Raw genomic sequence first — 17,336 nt, 5'->3', positions numbered from 1 at the left:
CCCATCTTTTTAGGAACGAGAATCTAAAAGTAATAAAGCCATTCTTTAAAAACCTGCTCCTGGGCCAAGTGCCTCTTCCTTAATAGCTTCCGGCCTAGAGTTGGCTTAGTGGTATTATTGCAGACTTATAACCGTGTAAATGAAATTAGAATTGGGGGCCTCTCCCAGGTCCTGACTCAAGGTGTCAGAGTCATTGGGCCCCATTCTGAATGCTCTTACATTGATGTAAATCCCAAGGAACTCCATGACAGTCAATAGAGTTATATCAATCAAAAACCAGTTTGAGATCAGAGTCAGGCACGCAGACCTTTTCCAGCTCTAGAGTCTAGTTTATCATCCTGTGCAACACCCTACAAATATTGGTTGTGCCCAAAACACTATGTTCCCGAGTGCTTTGCCCATATCCGAGGAGAGGAAGTGAATAAGAGGTCAGCAATTCCAACATTTACAGAAAGAAGTGCTTTGCTTATTTTTCAGTTATCCAAATTCCATTTGTATGAATTCTGGGAATATCCAGCTTTCAAATATCCAAACGCTATATTTTTGATAGACATGCCAACACAAGTTATTCAGATGGATGAATGTTTTTTTTTTTTTTTTTAAAAGAGTGGATTATCCAAATTCAAAATGGCCAAATTATGTCTGGAACTGAATTTGTTATCTAAAACTTCACTCGGCTTTTCATTCTTGTTTTAAGTAGCTTCTTCTGCTTTCCTTGTGATATCTTCACACCATGTGAGAACTCACTCTTTCCTGATGTTCAGCTTTAGAAGATATTTACCTTTACTCAATTTCACCCCATTATCTTTGGATCATCCTATACAATTCTTCTCCTACTTTGGTGTGATATCCTGGCTCGTATGAAGCCAGTGGCCAAACTCACATTGACTTTAATGGGGACGGGATTTCATGCTTGGTGTTATACACTTCTGTCATTCTACCTATAGATTGCTATTCTATGTCCTCGGGGGGATAACACTCTCTGGAGGCTCCTCCTGTAGAGGATAACATGATCACTTAGGGTAAATCTACATTGCAGCTGGCAGCGAGCCTCCCAGCCCAGGTAGATAGACTTATGCTACCATGGCTTGAGAGAGCAGCTCTAGCAGAGACTTGGGCTAGCTACCTAAGCTCAAACCCAGGAGGTACGGTGGGCTCGACAGCCCAATCTGCCGCCTGAGCTGCAATGTCTATCCACACTGCTATTTTTAGCTTGAGCTTGAGCCATCTAGAGCGAATTTCAACCCAAATAGGGAGGCTTGCTCCCATCTCCAGTGTAGACATACCCTAAGTGGGAGAGTGGGTTCACTGAAAAAGGGCCTTTGGAGTGGTATTTGTGTGGCTGGCAACACATTAGCCAAAGATTTTCAAACCTTCAGTAAATTTCAGATTGGATTTGGTTCAAGAGATTGGCAGAAGTTCAGTCTGGTTCTTATTTTATCTGAGCCAGTTAATCCATCCTGTAAAACCCTAGTTAACCTGTTAGCCTGATCCTATAAAACCCTATCCTATTTACATGTACAAATTCTAAGTGTCTGGGAAAGTCTCCCTGAGCTAAAGCAATGGGTGAAGCAAGGGCACTGAGAGGAGACACCAGGGCTTAAATTCAGTTGGAGCTGTCCGGAGCAGAGCTCTGGTAAATATTTTCAAACCTGCAGGGCAGAAGCTCTGAGCTCCGGGAAATACTCTTTTAGAATTTAATTCCTGGGAGACACAAATGAATGTATGCATGTCACAAACAGCATTACTGATTTCCAAGTTTCCCCTGTCACTGAATGGGTATATATTTTTGTATTAAGCCTGGGGCTTGAATTTGAGGTTTGCTGCATTTGTTGATTTGTAATTGCCTTGATATATTTGTATAGGCCAGGGATTGGCGGTGGGAAGCAGTGGCCAGCACATCCCTCAGCCCGCGCCGCTTCCCGCAGCCCCCATTGGCCTGGAGCAGCGAACCTCAGCCAGTGGGAGCTGCGATCGGCCGAACTTGTGGACGCGGCAGGTAAACAAACCGGCCTGGCCCACCAGGGTGCTTAACCTGGCAAGCCGCATTCCAAAGGTTGCCGATCCCTGGTATAGGCCATTCTTTCTAATTAGCCTTAGCTACCATGAACTCATTCTGTTTTACTAACCTTTTACTGCATTTTTAAAAACTACCCTTCCCTTTTCCCTTTTTTGGAAAGAGACACTTCAATATTGATACAAAATTTATATCAGTAAAATTGTTATAACTTATTTTTTAAAGTCATTACAAACTTGTTTGCATCTTTACTGAATATTCAGACACAGCTACAAGAATGTTCTATTTCCAAGCATCCTGTCTATAACAATACACATGGTTACGCTAATTATGTTAAAACATGTTGAAGCAAATCAAGCATTGTTTGCAGTGATGTTGTAGCCATGTTGGTCCCAAGATATTAGAGAGACAAGATGGATGAGGTAATAATCTTTTTTTGGACCAACTTCTGTTGGTGAGAGACAGGCTTTCAACCTTACACAGAGCTCTGTTTCAGGTCTGGGAAATGGTCCTGAAAAAATCTTGAACCCTCTCTTCTTGCCTTCAAACAACTCTTCAGCATCAATAGCCCCTTGAAATATGTGTTAACTACTTATGCTAAACAATCTGTTCTATCTTATATTTAGCTGTGATCCTGAGTATGGTTCCCAGACCTGAAGAAGAGCTCCAGTCCTTGTCTCTCTCACCAACAGAAATTGGTCCAATAAAAGATATTATTGTCACCTACCTTGTCTCTCCAAAGCTAATCAAAGAAATTACAGAAGGTTTCTGCTTCTAGCTCCCAACCGCAAGCAAACATCAAGCAGACAAACCATGTAAATACTTTTAGGAAGAAACCTGACTGTGAAAGGAATGCAAAGTTGAGTTAGCAAAATCTAGATATAAAATGGGCATATACCAACCCCCTATTTCTTTTCAAAGAAAAAAACAAAGAATTTTAGAAATATCCTTATTGAAATTGATTATTTTGTAAACACATTAAAGAATGAAGACTTTAAACTTGGAGAATATTTATGGTGAGAAATGTTGTACAGAAGATACTGGTTACTTCCAATTCATGTTTACACTTAAAGGGGAAAACATTTGTTGTTTCTCAAATGCTTAAGATGACATACGTTTCTTTTAATATATGTATTTGCAAATATTTTGTATCTAAATGCAACCCTTCATATAATAACTCTCTGATATCATTGTTATTTGACTAGTAAGAGGTATATAATATATATAAACTATAGCAAGGTTATTTGATGCTAGACTAATTACTAATGTAAGTAGCTATTTAAGCATAGAATATATATACTAATGGGGAATTAATGAATTAATTACTGGCAATGTTCAAGCAAGGCAATGTTCAACCAACACAGGAAGACAGGAAACTCATCATTCCAAAAATTGCCACATATAGTCAACAACTTAGGCTAACAATCTTGTAAGACTTACTTTCTAGTGTTGAAAACTAAAATCTCTAATATAAAGAACAGGAGTGTTTGGACTTTTTGAAAACATAATTTCATTTCCTGTCAAACCCTAATAGAAGTAAAAAAAATTCTCAGAAAATGGACTGAATAAAAAGAAGGCATTAAAACTAATTTTAAAAGTTATCTGGATCTTTCCTGCCACAAAAACAACTAAGACAATTAAAGAAATGTTGGATATTCATTAAACAGACTGCATATTCAGGAGCTAAAATTGTCACCTAAGCCAACACTGAAGAAACGGAATGACAGCAACCAACTTGAATCATACCAGTCATGAAAGAGGTATGTTTTCCTACAATTTCATGAAAACAAGAAGCAGGGTAGAAAAGACTCTGATGTGAGCACCCCAACTCACCCCCCCTGCTATTCTGCTTAGACAATAAGCATTTCACAACTCATTCCTTCCATCTCTAGAAGCAAGCTGACACTGACTGATAAGAAAAACAGAGAAGCCTCAAGAAGAAACCAACCCAGGAAAACTTCTCCAAGACTTCAACATGAATTGGTGAGAGGAAGTGAGCTAAAACACTGGCAAGGGATTAGATTTAAAACTCTTGTAATGATTTTGTTGGGATATTGAAGTGCGGTTGTAACTTAAAAGACTACAGTTTCTCCTGTTAATCACCAAGTGGTTAGACCTTGTGTTCCTGGAGAGGAGACAGAGGCTATACAGAGAAATAGTGGGATTTAATTGGATTTAAAAATCTTAAGGTTGGCTAATTGGCCTGTCTCAAGACAGCATCTTAAATGGCGTCTTCTCAGTAACTGATTTATGTATTTTCTTTGGTTTCATAGTTAAGATTGCTTAGTTTGACAGCTCTGAACTGGCGTGTTTTTTATTAATAAACAACAGGTCCACCTCCCCTAAAATCATTTGTGTTTGGTCATTTGTGGAATTTCATGTTTTCTTTTTCTTTCTTTAATAATAACAAAATAAGTCCAGTTTAATAATTGTGATTATTTTGCTTGTTCTTAATCATGGTGTCCCTTGTGGTACGTAAAATAAAGTCTTGTGATTAAATAGTGGGAGCCACATCCCTGAGCTGGCAGTAAAAGAAAGAGTTAGTCAGACCTGGCTGGCCTACTACCATTTCTTCTTTGTAGACTTAAATATTTCTAAACTAAATATTTTTAGTAATTTTAAAAACAAAATTACTTGGCATCCAACAACGTAAAACTATCCCTTTAACTCCACACCTTTCAGCCTTCACTGACTGTATATTCCTGTTTGTTTCCTCCTCTAGTCTCCAGGTACAGTGTTAAGGTCTTTTCTCTCTCCTTCTCTCCCCACGAATACCTTTAGCTTTTTGAGCAGCCTCTTGTGAAGCTACTTTTTAGCCACTTATTTTGCCTCCTGTAACAGGACAGCAAGGGGAGGGCTGTCAGTAGTGGAGACTGAGCTGTGGATGCCTGCATCTAAAAGCATGAACCTCAACTGCCTGAGCTAAAAGACCAAGCTTTCGAAGTAGCAGACTCAAACTGCTTTGTAATCCAGCCACTGTGGGGGGACACAGAGCCACATGTAAGTGTAAAGTACATATCTATTCTTTTCCTAGGGAATCACAGTCTGATGTGTTTTGGGGTCTTGCCCACATGCTCAGGGTCTAACCGATCACCATATTTGGGGTTGGGAAGGAATTTCCCTGAGGGTCAGATTGTCTGAGACCTTGGGTTTTTTTCACTTTTCACTGCAGCACAGGACATGGGTCATTTGCAGTTTAAATGGTGTATTTGTAACTTGAAGTCTTTTAAAACATTATTTGAGGACTTCAGTAACTCAGCCAGAGGTTATGGGTCTTTACAAGTGGGTAGGTGAGGTTTTGTGGCCTGCAATGATCAGGATATCAAACTAGATGACCACAATGGTCCCTTCTGACCTTAAAGTCTATTAATCTTTGTGTCTATTCAGATATTTCAGCATTTTCCCTTACTTGTAGATTTTGATACTTCCTCCCTTTGAACCATGTTCTCATAGATTAGGTTGAGCTGCCCCTGTTGGATACTTACCAAACTGCTGTGAGGGGATCCAAACATGGAACCCCATGTTACCTTGCTGGTAACCCCATGTTACCACATGAACTTGCCTTGCTGGGGAAGGGCAGAGTTTAGGCACTGTTCCTGGATTTGGGATTTGAGGCGTACACTCCAGTACAGACCTGGTGTTTGATACCATTCCTGGCAGTGGGGACCTCAAGGTCCAATTGCCTTGCCCCTGAAATTAGTGCCATCTCCTCCAGCCTTCCCCAGCAGGTCTTGGATCTTCCCCAGAATCCCATCAAAGGTGTGAGCCTTCTGGTTTACAATTTACCTTGTGAGGAGTATGCAGTAGTGAAAGACATCAGACACACAGACAGACTTTACACAGGATTCTTAAACACCATTACTCTTAACTTAGCAGCATAAGAAATACACAGAGCTGTACAAAATAACAAATACACCTATGTGCATTGTCCTGCCACAGTTTCCTCACCATCTGGAAGAGTTCCTTGGGCTTGTATAAAGCACCCTGAGGCTGATGGGATCCTTCCCTTGAAGCTCAAAATGTCTCTTCAGAATCACAGAGTCTTGCCAGCTCAGCTAGCCTTCTCTGACCTGGGCTGGTGCTGTAGCCGCTATAATAGCCAGCACAATGAAAGTGCAAGTTTTTAAGTAATTCAGATTTTCAATTCAAAGGCCATTGATGAGTAAATGTGATGCAGAAATGATGTGCTTAGCCTTTGGAAAAGGAGCAGATTGGGAGATGAAAAGTGCCAATCATAATTCATCCCTGTTTGAACGATCCATAGAACAGCACTGATGGGAGCCTCAAAGAAGCCAACATTTTTTGACCCAAGAGAAAGTCACACTGATGCTGCTAAGGGCAATTAAGAGAGCTATACCTATAATACAGAGAACAGGCAGTGGTCAGATGAAGAGTTGGCCAGTAGCCAATGCTTGGACCCTTCCTGAAAGCAAAATTATTTATTCATAGGACTGGCTGGAAAACAAGAATTCTGTTTCATGAAAAAGAATTTGAGGTTTCACATTTGTTTTCATTCTGCTTTGGAATGAAAACAAGATCTCTCTCTTTCTCTCTCACACACACATGAACCAGAGTCCAGGATAGCCTGTACACCAGTGATTAGGCCACTCTTCTGGGGTGTGGAAGAGCTAGGTTCAAATCCTTACTGTGTCAGATTTGGAGTAAGGATTTGAACTTGGGTTTTCCACAACCCAGGTGTACTCCCCTAACTTCTGGGCTATTAGCTATTCTGGGGTGATTGCTGTCTCTCATTTTGACCTGAGAAACCTCCCTGATGAAAATTTAGTCAAAACTAGTACATTTTCATGAAAAGTTTTAGTTTTGACAAATTACTATTTTCTGATTAAAAAAATCTTTTGTCCAAAAATTCCTGACCAGCTCTACCAATGCACATATATTTTTCTACATTTCTCTAAAAGGAAAAAAAGATGATGTTCTAGGCTATGAACAACTACCTTTCCATTTGAGAGAGAGCTCTGTTTTCATGTAGAAGATCAATAACCCTTGGCTGTTGATGTGAGCTGGGCAGAGAATAAAATGATTTGGACATTGGCATCCTTTTACACTAATTGGGGACTTTGTCTGTTTAGACAAATGGGTGTACTGAAGTTCTAAATCTGTACATGCTCGTTAACAATTTGGTATCCAGAATTCCTCACATTTCTAAATAATCTTGTTTTTCTAAGCCAAGCACCTACACATACTTTAGCTGTCTGAACATTTTGGAATCTAATGGCTAAAGGATATATTACATCCTAGCATGTATTAGGTGAGGACTTTCCAGTAGAAATAGAGAAATATCAATGGCTTTGAACAACATACTGGTGAGAGCTCACTTGGAATCCTCTGTACAATTCTGGTCACCCAAATTCAAGAAAGATGACTATAAACTGGAACAGGTGCAGAGAAGATCTACTAGGATGATCAAAGGAATGGAGGGCCTATCTTATGAGAGGAGATTGGGAGACCTTGGCTTGTTTAGTCTCACAAAAAGAGAGCTGTCAGAGGATATGACTGCCCTCTATAAATACATGGAGGGGTGGGAGGAGTGGAGGTAAATACCAGGGAGGGTGAAAAGCTCTTTAAGCTAAAGGACAAGGTTGGCACAAGAACAAATGGATATAAACTGGCCATGAACAAATTCAGGCTGGGGTTAAACAACTTTGTTTTGAGAGCAAGTTGAACAAATTTAGGAGTCTAATTGTAAGGGTTGCTTGTGATGGTAGAGGGCAGAGCTCAACATCCCTGGGGCTCATTTCTGGTGTATGTCTTACGTTCTTAAAAGCTCGTTCTTTGGCATTTCAGCTAGTCACCAGCAGGGGTTAGGAAGGGATTCTCCCCCACCATGTATTCTGGAGGGTTTTTTGTTTTGTTTATATCTCCATCCTCTTCAGCATCAGGGATGGCCATGGCTGGAGGTAGGATACTGGTCTCGTTGGGCCAGTGCTCTGAGGTGGCACCAAGCATTCTCTCACTCAGGTGTTTGGCTGGCAGGTTCTTGTTCTAACTGATGATCATATGTGGAGTTGGAAGGAATTTTCTCCCAGGTTGGATAGGCAGTGACCTTGCGGTTTTTTCACCTTCCTCTTCAGTGTGTGAGTGCAGGTCACTTGGCAGGATTATCTGGGTGTATTTCACTTAATCTTTTCCTTGCTATTGCAGGGCTCTCAAGCACCGGTGCACCTCAGTCCCTCCTATTCTGCCTGTGGCACATAATGGTCTAGTCTCCTGTGTGCTGTAATACTTTGGTCTAATTTTGGTTGTTGGGTTTAGAGTGCGGGTGCTGGGTGGTGTTGGTGGCCTGTGATATACTGGAGATCAAACCAGATGGTCTGGTGGTCCCTTCTGGCCTCAAACTATATGACTCATCTTCTGTTTTCCATCATATACAACCAAATGGGTCCAGTGACACTCAGCGTATCCCACTCCCTGAGGCAGCTATGGAGCTTTTAAAATACAGTCAGCTCCAGCTGTGGTCAGTGAGGAGACTGCTAACTCTAGAGAGATTCTCATAGACCTTAGAAGCTCTCTTTCTGTGTTAGTCTCAAGAGTAAATCCTAGCTGATTGATTAATTTTAAAATCACATAAAAGAAACTCTAATATGTTGCATTTTTACTCTTCTTTATAGGTATATGCTCTGATCGGAATTCTATAGAACACTTACATTGTCTTTTAACAAACATTGGATATCTACCTGCGTGCCATGAGCATCATGTCTCTGATTCAGACAAAAGATAAAGGTGATTTTTCTGGATTTCCCTTTCTGCTCTATGTGCTCTTCACTTAGGTCCATTGTTATACAACTCTCCTTGATTTCTGTAGCAAACATTTTTGCTGGAGTTAAAATGACCCCTGGCTCTTGAGTCACGAAGGTAGCTACGCAAGTTTAACTGTACTTTGTTATTGCCATGAAAGTGCTGTATGTTCATCAGAACACTGAGCAGAATCAGAACGGAGACAAATTTAGAACACACAAAGAAATAAAAATCTATTAATGGCCTCCTTTCTTTCTCCTCAGAGAGCAATAAATAAATAAATAAGGTGGTATGAACAGTGAGTATGAAATATACAGCTTCTAGACCTCCATTTATGCATGATGTGATCTTGACCTGTATTTATCAATTCTCCATTTTCCTATTATTAATTTATTATGTACCTCTCCTAACCATATCACTACAAGCCACATGGAAAAACAAACCTCAATAACTGGATGTTTTTCTTTAGTTAAGGAGGGCAGACTTACTAGAGCATAAAAAGGCAAATTATTATTTACAAGTGAGAAACTAATTTTTCACTATTCTAGATTGGAGCAACAAATTATTTCACTACCTAAAAGCTAGTTGTACTAAGCCCTTAGGAATATATTTATGGGCTTATTGAAAGTGTTTTTAATGTTTTGTTTTTCCACCTCTAGCTTTGCAATGTTTTCTTTGCTCTTTTATGAGTAAATAACCCTGATGAAAGCAGAAAAAAGGAAGCAGGAAAATAGTCTTCCAGCCAATAAAAAAAAATACAAATACAATATAGTGACCCTCATATGAATCTCATCAAATGAATTACGTCAAAGGTAGATGTTACAAAGGTAGATGTTGTTACCTCCCTTTTACAGATGAGCAAAGTGAGACACAGAGAAGTTAAGTGACATATACTCCAGGTCACAGAGCAAGCCAGTGGCAGAGTTGGGAAAAAAGACCCCAGTAGGTGTACAGCCAGCACAGTAATGATGAGCACAGGTAAGGTACAGAGAGAATCTGGGTGTTGTTCCGATTCCCAGTCCCCTACCACTAGACCACATTGCTTCTCATTAGCTCAAACTTTCAGTCATGTTCATCTCTATATTTCTGATGACTGTTATTCATTGGATTAAAAAATGCTAAAAAATAGGGTGGGGTGAACCACAAAAAGTCCAAAAACTTTGCCTAAAAGAAAACTGAAACCAAAACATTATAATTGCTTATTTTCCTTTACTTTGAATGTGCCTCCCCACTTTTAGCTGGCAGCAAAGGTACCAAAATATAGCAAGAGAGAAGAGACTGTTCTTACTGTATTTCCATCCAGGCCAAGATCAGAAATACTAGAAACTTCATGTAAGTGTGAACTTATCTGATTTCTAGTTCAATTTCAACATCAAAGAGGTTTGAGAAATGTTTGGATAAAGTTCATATTATCACCTAAACTTCTGGGTTCTCAGCCGAAGCATATTTCTAGGTTCATCCATGAGCACCAAAAATAACTCAAGTTACTTTATCTCATTTCAAACCTTTAGCCAAACTGGGTCAGCAAGCACTTTTCAGAATACTCTGTGGGGAATTCATTGGTACATTATATCTATGCACTACTTCCTAACATAACATCTTTTCCACAAGTGTTTCAAAACCAATACCAGAGCAAACAGTATCACCACATCAGAAAAAAATGACTCTCGGGTACTTCTTCCACACTGCAATGCAGAAAGGAAACTTTCAGGAATGGTATCACCATCTGTAGGGATACATTGGGTCTCAGATTACTGTGAGCTCCTGGAATCGAAGCAGAGACTCAGTATTGGGATATACACATTACATCTGTACTGCATGAGCAGCCACTGCTCACCAAACTCCCCAAATCTTCTCTTAAACCCTGACTTTGCACCACTGAAGTCAAAGGGATTTTTGGCATTGATTTCAACTGGAGCAGAAGGAAGCCCTTGGAGCTCACTTCATCTTTGTTCTGTTCTCCTGTAGTCATTTACACCAATGCAAGGTGAAGGCATTCTATTACCACTTCACAGCCATTTCCCCCATGCAGACAATAGGCTAGCCCCTTAGCTTTCACTGGCAGGGACAGAAAGCCTATGATTTCTTTTAACTGGGCCAGTGTCCTCTGTGGTTGTTCTGAAGTTCTGGACAGGAACTGAGGGACGGAGGGGGGAGAATATACCCAGGACTTCACAGGCCAGATTTTTCCATTCAGATTACAGAGTTCTCTAATTATGAATTTATCCTTAGGGTTTCACTCTGTTCCCCAGCCTTATGTTGAAGTATTGATTTTACTTGCAGGGCATTTCATCCTTTCTCATGCACACACACCTATCACTTTTTTATATTACAATGTAAACTGCATATCAAAAGAAAGCTGGGTTTCTTGCCTGTCCCAAATACAGACTTGCAAGATGAGTGGCATTCGGCCCACAATACATTTTCATGCTAGGAGATCGAAAAGTTTGATGCTTTCTTCAAAGCTACCACATACTATGGCAGAGCTGCTTGGCTGCAAGTGCAAACAACAGGTATAAATAACATCATCTGTTTTGGAAAGCGAGAGCATGATAAGGCGCTTTTGCTTAGGGTTGTTTTCTACAAAACAGCCTATGAGCTCTGGGTATTTTAATGCTCTCTTTATGCCTCTGGAGCCAATCGGAGCAGAGAGAGATTACACTGAGGAGGTAAACAAGTTGTTTACAACTCAGCAGGGCTGGCCAGTGTATCTGACTTATATCAGCTGAAAGGCAATAAGCGCATTGGACACTGGGCTGCTGATGGGAAAGGAGCCCCAGAGCTGCCAAGCTCTGGCTCCAGAAATGTCTGTGGGTCTTCAATAACAGGAAATCACGTGTGCTGTCATTATCAGCTGCTGAGAGAGAGACAGACGCACCCAGATCAATATCGGTGTCCAATATCAAAGACATATTATGATTGTACTGAGCATATTGAACTAGGAAGAACAACAAAACTATTTTAAAATGATGATGGCTGGCAAAAATCCCAAGGGTCTCTCTTTTTTGTCCTCCTCCCCCCTCCCCCCCCACTTTTGGAGGCAGAGGATTCAGGCTTCACAGTTATTAAAGGAACTGAGAGTTGTTTCTGCCTGAAGTTACTTTGATCGTTATTGATCTAATTAAACTATGTTTGTTTAGGGGTTTATGGAAAGGGGTTATAAATCCGCAAAGACAGCAATAGCCGTCCTGACCTCTTGTAACTGTAAAGGGATACCTATTAGTACAGTTTGGGAATCAGCATGTTTTCCAGTGCAGTTGAAACCACAGTAAGTCTCTGGAGTGCACAGCAATTGTGCTACCTTACTGGCTTTCCTTAAAAACAAGATTGGAGGGGAAGAAAAATATATATGTGCACCTACACCAAGATAATAGCGCTCAGGACCATTATCGTACTAGCTTCATATGAGCAAAAGATTCATTTTGTAATGATTTCTGTATTGCTTGCACTTTATTTCACCAAAATAAACTATAATTTAAAAATCAGACAAAGCACTTTTAATGTAACACAAACCATATACTAAGGGCCAAACCCTGCTCCATGCACAGATGCAGCTGTCACATAACTTTAGCTGCTATTTTAGATTTTTTTTAAATGGAATGGTTAAGATTTTTTTTTATTTTCTCCTTTCAAAACATGGCAGGATTCTGGTCTAAAGGCTTCCGTCTCAGGATGCCCACTAAAAACCCATAGCTAGCAGCAGCAGAATACAGCTTTCCCTGTGGGCCTATCCTGCACTGACTTAACAGATATACTCTGATATGCATGGAATGACTCTTTCAAAAGAGACATTGGATGTTGCTTTCCCCACTCCTTCAAAACATAGCACGATCTTATATGAAATGAGAAACATACAACTAGCTTTCTTAAAGTGAACTACCCCTTCCCCTCCCCTCAAAAGCTGCTGTCCTGTTTTAAGAGTTGAAGGTTAAAGCTCTTTTTTTCTTTTAGCAGTTCTGATGGATGGAAGCTAATGTGCTTGCTTTATGCTCTATAGTTCATAGTACAGGCTCTGCGTGGGTGTATGTTTGTGTATGAGTGTGTGTAAGCTTCCCACGTAATCCTGCGTATACTGATAAAAGCCTTCTATAAGGATGAGAGGAGGCTTAGCTTGAATGCTAACAGCCACGTATATGTTTCTCTCAAATATAAATCAACTACTTCAGTGGAGCTAAATAGGGGATCTGGCCCCAGGATTTCATGTGGGTCTTAATTCAGGTTAGAGAGCCGCATTTGCCTGAGATCTCCCAAACTCACTGCAGTGACTACAAGTTTCAAAAGCTCAGTTTTTTGATGGCACGTTGTGAAAAAGTGGCCTAGCTTTCAAACGTACAGGGTAGTTCAGTGATGGGAGCATTGGCTAGCAGCTATTTTTTTTCCTGTTAAAAAGTCTTCAGCAAGCAAAGGGTTATACTAAACCATTTTCAGAGCTTGCTTGGGATTGTTTACTGTTTTTCACACAACCGCCTTGCTGCATGTTTCAGGTGCCTGAAGGAGATAGCCTCTGGAGCATCAGTCTCGTCTGGTATGATAAAATAGACGCGTCATTAATGTGATTCTTCAGATCCCCATAGGGAGATCCAGAAATGCTGCAGAATAAACAAGCAGAGGAAATAATGAATGAGAGCAAATCAGAAAGGCAACAGAGCATGGTAGTGCCTACAGCCTGTAGTAAACAAGTGCACATGCAGCTCCGGAACCGCCCCTGTCTCAGCACGATTAAAACAACTGCCCTAGAACAGTTTTCTCCACGGAAAGCGATTACAGCCTTGTCTAAATTCCTCTTTTTAACTTGCCCCAAGCCTGGATTCTGAGGGCTCGACCCACGTGCTCAGAATTCATCATTCTATTTTTACAACTGTCTGAGAGCCATGGTTTCTTCTGGCAGATCCACTCTTAATGCTATTACCTAGCAGAGGAGAAAAGAAACATAGCTACTAAAATAACTGTGTATAATAGAAATAGATGGAAAAGACATTGTAGGTCATGTAATCTATGACCCTGCCAGCCAAGCTTGTTACCTACAGAATATATGAGAGCGCTTTGTACAACCGTTTCTATATTTATATATTATAGTCTCCATTGCAGAGGGAGATTTTTCAGTGTGACGGGTTTTTTTCTTGGCCAATTAAACACACTTACACATTCACTGTGAGCCAAATTTGCTGCCAATGTAAATGGGCACGCCTCCATTAACATCGATCAAACCATATCTGTTTACACCAGCTGGGAATTTAGCCCCTTCTCTCTCTCAATATTTTTTGCCTATTTTTTTATGGCACAAAAGGTTACTCCCTGAAATACACAAATGTAAAACAAGGTCACTGGTACTGACCTGAATAAAACAATCTTACTGTTTCCCAGAAAAAGAAAGACAAATACGTTTGAATCATGGTTTCTTGCTATTTTTTTTAATTTGCTATCAAGTTTTCTCCTTAGCATAGCATTAATATGAAAACTGTTCAAGAGTCCTGAATGACCTGTTGTGGTTTTGGGTTTCATACTGTTATCATTTATTTCAGCCAGAGGAGTACATATTCCAGGGACAAAGAGTTCTGTGGCACCTTATAGACTAACAGACGTATCGGAGCATGAGCTTTCATGGGTGAATACCCACTTCGTCAGATGCATGTCATATTCCAGGGATTGTTTTTAAACTCCCCAAATATTGTAATGAATCAATGGCCATCTGTGGAAGTTATAGACATCATTCTGCTGCATACTGGGGCCACTGGAATAAGGTACTCTCCTCCAATGGCTTAATCCTGCATCACCGAAGTAGGGAGTTTTGCCACTGATACAAATGGGAGCAGGAGTAGGCCTCAAAGCACAGGCCCTACCACTTGCTATAACTCAGGTGTTATTACTTAAATGTTAACATTATAGGAACTAGGATACACAATTGAGCAGATCTGACTCTGTCCAGTAGAGGGCAGCGGTACACAGACAGTAATTTGTTATATTTTGTCCCTGAGGCCAGAATAGTTTAAAAACAAAAGAAAAAAATATTGATCTGTAGGGCAAATGGAAAATATATTATAACCAAGGAAGTATTTTCAAACAAACATTGTGGTGATTAAATATGAAATAAAGTTATGGGTCTGACAAACAATGATAGCCAGCAAATGTATAGATGACACTAAACTAATATTGTGCATCACAATAAATAAATACAATACTGCTACTGACTACTACACATTATTGAAAGCAATTAAAAATAAATATTGATACCTAAGAAAATGTCACACAGTCATCCTGTGAATCTCCAAATTGGAGAGTTTGAGACTGGGACAAATTATTAAAAAATCAATTTGTAAGGACCTAGAGGATAATAGGGTTAAAAGGAAAAGCCAGTATGGATTTGTCAAGAATAACTCATGACAAGCCAACCTAGTTTCCTTCTTTTGGCCTATTGGATAGAGGTAAGGAGTAGACCTGATATATCTTGATTTGACACATGACAGTCTCCCAAGAAAACTAGGGAAATGTAGTCGAGATCAAATTGCTGTGAGGTGGGTGCAAAACTAGTTGAAAGACCATACTCAAAGACTAGTTATCAATGGTTCACTGTCAAACTAGAAGGGCATTTAGTGGGGTCCCGCAGGGGTCTCCCAGGATATGGTACTATTCAATATTTTCATTAATGACTTGGATCATGTTATGGAGAGGATGCTCACAAAATTTGTGGATGATATCAAGATGGGAGAGGTTACAAGCACATTGGATGATAGGATTAGAAGCCAACAAGATGAAATTTAATACAGACAAGTGCAAACTACTTCTCTTAGGAGGAAAAAATCAAATGCATAATCATATGTATAATATATATAAGCCACAAAATGGGGGATAACTGCCTAGGTGGTAAAATAATAATAATAATAGGAGATATACCTATCTCCTGGAATTGGAAAGGACCTTGAAAGACCATTGAGTCTAGCCCCCCTGCCTTTGCTAGCAAGACCAAGCATTGATTTTTTGCCCCAGATCCCTAGGTGGCCCCCTCAAGGATTGAACTCATAATCCTGGGTTTAGCAGGCCAATGCTCAAACCACTGAGCTATCCCTCCCCCCTCTGAGCTATCCCTGCTGAAGAGGAGCTGGGGGTTACATAGGATCACAGATTGAATATGCGTCAACAATGTGACATAGTTGTGAAAAAGCCTAATAGTCTGGGGTGTATTAACTGGAGTGTCATATGTAAGACATGAGAGGTAACTGTCCCACTCTACCTGGCATTGTTGAGTACTGCATCCAATTATGGGCACCATAATTTAGGAAAGATGTGGACAATTGGAGGGAGTCAAGAGGAGAGCAACAAAAATGATAAAAGGTTTAGAAAACTTGACCTATGAGGAAATGTTAAAAAACTGAGCAGGTTTGGTCTTGAGGAAAGCAAATTGAGGAGGAACCTGATAAATGTCTTCAGATATGTTAAGGCCTGTTATAAAGAGGATGGTGAACAATTGTTCTCCATGTTCATTGGAGGTAGCACAAGAAGTAATAACCTTAATCTGCAGCAAGGGAGATATTAGGAAAAACTTTCTAACTGTAAGGGTAGTTTAGCGCTGGAATAGGCTTCCAAGGGAGGTTGTGGAATCCCCATCACTGGAGGCCGAGGCAATGAATGGGGGAGCACTGGGTCATGTGCCTCCCTGCCCAGATTTCTGCCAGGGTTTGCCAGCCCCGTTTGGTCATATGGTGAAGCTAGGCCCCCTCCCTGCCTGGCAGATGCCAGAGCCTATGAGCTGTGACCCTCAAGGAGAGTCAGGAACAACAGCTGGGAGCTGCAGGAAGAGGCTGCTACTTTCCAGGAGGGGAGACTGAGGGCAAGGAGATGGTCTGCCTGGGGGTGGGGTATGACTCGAGCTGTTCCAGGGTGGCTAACACTTTCATTCCCCCCACCCAAGATCAGCAGGTACAGGTCATCTCTGATTGGAGGTTTTTGAAAACAGGCTGGACAAACACCTGTCAGGAATGGTCTAAGGTTACTTGGTCCTGCCTCAGCACAGGGGACTGGACTTCATGATCTCTCAAGGTCCTTATGATTCCATTTAATAAATTACCCCAATGTTTGGGGATCCCCTTTTCGCCTTCCTCTGCTGCTGCTCTTGAGTCACTGACTGAAGAATGGTAGGGTTGTGAGGTTAGAGGTGTACAGACAGTAGTTGAAGCCACATGAGTGGGTGAGATACACCAAAGAAAAAGGTGTAAAGTAAGGAGAGGAGGGGACCAAGGGCAGAGTTCTGTGCCAGCCCAAAGTGTGAGGGAAGAGGTGGAATGACCACAGTGATAGGATGAGAACCGGGAGAGGACAATATTTTGAAAGCCCAGAGATGACTTTGGGAGCTCTCTGCTGGGAGAGCAATACAGCAGTGCACAGGCAATCCAGGAAGTTTCTGGAAAGTGTAGGGGACAATTTCCTGGTGCAAGTGCTGGAGGAACCAACTAGGGGAAAAGCTCTTCTTGACCTGTTGCTCACAAACAGGGAAGAAATAGTAGAGGAAGCAATAGTGGATGGGAACCTGGGAGGCAGTGACCATGAGATGGTCGAGTTCAGGATCCTG

The 17,336-nt window shown here is 40.8% G+C and overlaps 1 long non-coding RNA gene across 1 annotated transcript in view; it reads right to left on the bottom strand.

Moving 5' to 3' along the window:
- Positions 1–12,273: 12,273 nt before the first annotated feature.
- LOC120409281 overlaps positions 12,274–17,336 on the bottom strand; it is a 63,199-nt gene continuing 58,136 nt past the window's right edge. Inside the window, exon 4 of the long non-coding RNA XR_005601235.1 lies at positions 12,274–13,362. This is a non-coding gene — a long non-coding RNA (uncharacterized LOC120409281). The remainder of the gene's footprint in view (positions 13,363–17,336) is intronic.

This window comes from Mauremys reevesii, linkage group 1 (genome assembly GCF_016161935.1).
Source record: "Mauremys reevesii isolate NIE-2019 linkage group 1, ASM1616193v1, whole genome shotgun sequence".
Classification (NCBI taxonomy): domain Eukaryota; kingdom Metazoa; phylum Chordata; order Testudines; family Geoemydidae; genus Mauremys; species Mauremys reevesii.
The sequence above is the reverse complement of the archived record's forward strand: the minus strand, read 5'-3'. Positions and strand labels throughout refer to the sequence as shown.